The following is a 5,556-nucleotide window of genomic DNA, read 5'->3' on the forward strand; positions in this document are numbered from 1 at the left end:
GGTTCTCAACAGCTGTAATTTGGGCCTAGTGATACTACATATAATGAAGCTTGCGTTTTATAATGTGATTCCATTACAGTAGTAACCATCTTACTGAAAAATGTTTGATAGAAAACATGTTTTAGGTTCTGCATTTAGTTTAGCATATGAAACCTCTTTAAATCCACAATTTAAAATATGTTGTTACATATATTATACAAAATTATCTCACTTAACAGAATATTTCAGAACAAACCAGCTAAAAATGTAACCTTAGTCCAGTTACTCCATGGGAACCCCCCAACAATGACAACAGCCAGCATCCAACAGAAGTTGGCCTTATGATTTTCTCCACCCACCGCAGACCACATAGCCTGGGAGTTTGAAAAGCTGGGCACATACTGAAGTTCCTTTCAACAGGAACACCAAACTTAAAATGAGGAAATGAGGGATTTCCCTGGTGGTCCAGTGGTTAAGAATCTGCGCTTCCAACGTAGGGAGCATGGTTTGATCCCTGGTCAGGGAACTAAGATGTTACGAGCCACACTGAGCAGCCAAAAAAGGAAATGACTAAGAAACACTAAGCATTTGTCAAATTGGTTGAGGAGGGAGAGAATATGAACATAAGGACCTATGCTAAATGAAACCATCACAGCCTTGAATTACGAAGTTACCTTATAGACAAGTGTTTTAGTTATATTACTGATTGTTTTAAACTGGTTTGTCATTTTTGAGTTTCAGCCTCCATTGGAATAGCCATGACTTTTTCCCTTCAGAAATTTCAACTCCTAGAAGAATGCCCTGCTCAGGAGAAGTGGTCAGAAGTACCAGGAAAGCCACCAGCAGACTAGGGGTTCCCTCTGAGTTGGCAAAGCTGCTTACACTAGAAGGTACACAGTATCGATAAACTTTCCCCAGGCTCCCTCTTCACAATCTTCTCTTGTTGCACTTACCTCATCCATCTTAATTTTTAATACCTGTCTTACTCTAACTTAACTCTTATTAACATGTAAACCTCTTCAAGCAGGCAGTGGCATGGTTGTAGACAGTCAAAACATGTTTTTTGAATAAATGAAAAAATGGTACTAAAGGCAAGAGATGGCAAAACTAAAACTTAACTGAATAATTAAATGGGATAAAAAGATTTATAACATATTAAGAACTGCATACTTAAGCGTTTGCCTTTCTCTTTCTGTCTCTTCTGTCTTCACATTCTCTTCAGTTTCATTTCCTCTATCTTTCTTTACTGTTATCCCTGCTTATCATTGCTCCTGATATGATACTAAAGCCTATATTTTATATTCAAGCCATTTTATTCAACCAGAAAATATTTCCTAACTTAAAAGCCAGATTAAAGACACAATTGAGGGAATTCCCTGGCAGTCCAGTGGTAAGGACACAGTGCTTTCATTATCAGGGCCTAGGTTTGATCCCTAGTCAGGGAACTAAGATCCAATAAGCCACATGGTACAGCAAAAAAGTAAAAAGCATTTGAAAGAAAATTAAAATGGGCAAAAGGCTTGAATAGACATAGCTCCAAAGAAGATATGCAAATGGCCAATGACCCCGTGAAAAGATGCTGAACATCCCTAGTCATTAGGAAAGTGCAAATCAAAACCACAGTGAGGGACTCCCTAGACTGTCCAGTGTCCAGACTTCAAGCTTACACTGTAGGGGCATGGTTTCTCTCCCTGGTCAGGGAACTAAGATTCTAAATGCTGCACAGTGTGGCCAAAAAAAAGAGATACCATTTCATGCCTGTTAGGATGGCTGTTAACAATCAGGAAATAATAAATGTTGGGACTTCCATGGTGGTCCAGTGGCTAAAACTGCACTCTCAGTAAGGGGAGCATGGGTTTGATCCTGGTGGGGGAACTGGAGCCCACATGCTGCAACTAAAGATCCCTGGTGCCACAACAAAGATCCAAGATCCAGCATGCCACAGCTAAGACCCAGTGCAGCAAAATAAATACATAATATATTTTTTACAAAGAACAACAAATGTTGAGAACACTGTGGAGAAAATGGAACACTTAGAACTGCTGGTGGAAGTGTAAAATGGTGTAGCCACTTTGGAAAACAGGGTGACAGTTCCCCTCAAAAGTAGAGTTACCGTATGACCCTGAAATCTCACACATACATATTCAACAGTATTGAAAGCAGGGTCTGAGATCTGTTCAAGGGTCATGTTCATAGCGTTATTCACAATAGCCTAAGGTGGAAGCAACCTAAGTACATCAACAGATGTATGGATAAACAGTGTATATACATGCAATGAGATATTTTTCAGCCTTTTGAAAGGAAGCAAATTCTGACACAAGCTACAACTTGGACAGACTTTGAGGACATTATGCTAACTGAAATAAGCCAGTCACAAAAGGACAAACTCTGTATTATCCCATTTACATGGGGTATTTAGAGTAGTTACATTTACAGAGACAAAGCAGAATGGGGATTGCCAGGAGTTGGGGCAAGAGAGGAATGGGAATTTACTGTTTGATAGAGTTTCAGTTCTGCAAGATGAAGAGTTCTGCAGGAGGATGGTGTTAATGGTTGCACAACAACGTGAAGGTACTTACCACCACCTTACAGTTAAAAACAATTTAAGATGTTGGGACTTCATCTGGTGATCCACTGGCTAAGACTCCACGCTCCCAATGCTGGGGGCCTGGGTTTGATCCCTGCTGGTCAGGGAACTAGATCCTACATGCCACAACTAGGAGTTTGCAAGCCACAACTGAAAAAAAAAAAAAAAAAAAATTCCACGTACTGACTATTCCTTGTGCTGCAACTAAGACCTGGCACAGCCAAATAAATTTAAAAAAAACTGATTAAGATGTTAAAATTTATATTGTATAACAATTTTAAAAGCCATGAATTAACTTGTATCTCAGACTCCAAAACCTGCTGATTGATAACTTACCCTCTTCTTATTTCTAAAAATTGAGATATTTTAAATAGAAGGGTCTGAGGAAAAGGCACATTGCATTTAAATGTTAAACCCCAGTTCTTTCTGCCCCATCAAGGGGACCAGAAGAAAACTTTTTCCTATTAGCTAAAATTAAGAGAAATCACATAACCCCATAGGGAGAATTATGCTTTTCATTGTTGTTCAGTCGTTAAGTCATGTCCAACTCTCTACAACCCCTTAGGCTGCAGCATGCCAGGCCTCTCTGTCCTTCACCATCTCCCTGAGCTTGCTCAAACTCAGGTCCATTGAGTCTTTATGCCATTCAACCATCTCATCTTCTGTTGCCTCCCCCTCTGCTCTGTCTTCAGTCTTTCCCAGGATCAGAGTCTTCTCCAATGAGTTGGCTCTTTGCATCAGGTGGTCAAAGTATTGGAGCTTCAGCTTCAGCATCAGTCCTTCCAGTGAATATTCAGGGTTGATTTCCTTTGGGATTGACTGGTTCCATCTTGCTGTTCAAAGGACTCTCAAGAGTCTTCTGCAGCACCACAATTCGAAAGCATTCTTTGGTGCTCAGCCTTCTTTTAAAAGAGTAGCTACTACCTAATAACGTTTACTGTGTGTCAGATATGAAGTTAAGGGCTTTACATGGATTCTTGCTCTTTAACCCATGATAAAACAGTTATCTTCCTGTTCTACAGACAAGAGAAACAAACAACACTTGGAAACATTAAGAAACACTGCTGGTTGTCTTCCTGACAGCCATGTCTGTGCACTGCCCTCCTCGTTGCCTAAAGAACCATGCTTTCATTCACTCTTTGCTTCTGCAGCCCCAGAAGCTTAAACTCTTCATTAGTTTAATCTTGGTCATGGCAGCCCCCCAGTATTTGGTCTAGGCCTGAGGCTGGTGTGCAGACTGACCCAATGAGTTGGAAAGGCAGTCCTCTAGGTAGCATTTTTGCTCTTTAAAAGGGCACCTGTTTTTAAGGTGGTATGTTCTGAAATTAGATTGTTGTACAGTTTTGTGAACATACTAAAGACCACTGGATTGTATGCTTTAAAAGGGTGAATTTTATAGTATGTGACATATATCAATAAAGCTGTTAAAAAAAATGAAGTATGTATGATTGGCAAGCCCTTGAGCAGTGATTTTTTTTTTTCATCTTTTAAAAAAATGTTTAAAAAAATATATATATTTTTTCATTTGGCTGTGCCAGGCTTTAATTGTAGCATGCAGAATCTAGTTCCCCTATCAGGTATCTAACCTAGGCTCCCTGCATTAGGAGCATAGAATTTTAGACACTGGACCACGAGGGATGTCACTGAACAGTGATTCTTGGACCCAGATGTGTATATGTGCTAAGTTGCTTCAGTTGTATCTGACTCTCCTATGGACTGTAGCCTGCCAGGCTCCTCTATCCATGGGATTCTCCAGGCAAGAATACTGGAATGGGTTGCCATGCCCTCCTCCAGCGGTCTTCCTGACCCAAGGATCAAACCTGCGTTTCTTCTGCATTGGAAAGCAGTTTCTTTACTACTAGTGCCACTTAGGAAGCCCCAAAACCTAGTTGAAAAATGTGAAAGTCACATCCGACTCTTTGCAACCCCATGGACTATACAGTTCATGGAATTGTACAGGCCAGAATAGTGGAGTGGGTAGCCATTTTGTTCTCCAGGGGATCTTCGCAACCCAAGGATTGGACCCAGCTTTGCCACACTGCAGGCAGATTCTTTACCAGCTGAGTGAGCAGGGAAGCCCAAGAATACTAGAATGGGTAGCCTATCCCTTCTCCTGCAGATCTTCCTGACCCAGGAGTCAAACCAGGGTCTCCTGCACTTCAGGTTCTTTACAGTTGATCTAGTTAGACATCGGAATTTTCAATACTAGCTTGTAGACAGCCAACTTTATCACACGCAATTCTAATTTAGTTTCCCTGGAAATGTCTTGGCATCTGGCAGGTCAGTTTCTCTCTCTTCCTGAGTTCCTGTCTTGTTAAAACAAAAATTTAGAGCTGTCGTTAAAGAGTATAAAAAACAACAGACAAGTTATAGCTCAGTTCAGCTCAAGCAGACAGATCTTTTATTAAACAGACATTCCCAAGACATGGGAGCAGGCTGATCCTAAAGGAGTCTTCCTCATTCTTCAACGTGATCCCACTTGGCTTCCCCTTTTTGTACTTCCAGTCTCCTCCTTTTGGTTATGGTGTGTGCAAAGTAGGGCTTATACCCACCACCAATCAATGAAAGGGAATGCAAATGAGCATATGCTTAAGGCCAGTTGATAATTTTAAGTTATATAACAGCAGGCTGTGTTATGTCTTCACATATGTCTTCCAATAATTTAGTGTGTTAGAATTAGATGTAGAATATTCCTAAATCCTTACTGGGCTCCTAACTGCCTAAAGTTCCTTGGAAAAGCCCCTGTGGTTATTTTGTATCCACTGTGTGCCGAGGGCGCATGTGCACCAGTTGAAAAGTCTCTGTGGTTTATAGCGTATGTCAGCTCTCCTGGGTGCATCTGGGCTGGAGCTTAGAGATCAGCCTGCCTCCCTTTCAGCCAAGCCTCCCCTTGTGGCTCATGTCTAACTTCCTTCCTAACACATCTGTGTTTCTGATGCTCAGCCAACTGTGAGAATCACTGACTTTCCTTCATAAATAAATATCCACTC

The sequence above is a fragment of the Bos indicus x Bos taurus genome, chromosome 9 (genome assembly GCF_003369695.1).
Source record: "Bos indicus x Bos taurus breed Angus x Brahman F1 hybrid chromosome 9, Bos_hybrid_MaternalHap_v2.0, whole genome shotgun sequence".
Lineage (NCBI taxonomy): Eukaryota > Metazoa > Chordata > Mammalia > Artiodactyla > Bovidae > Bos > Bos indicus x Bos taurus.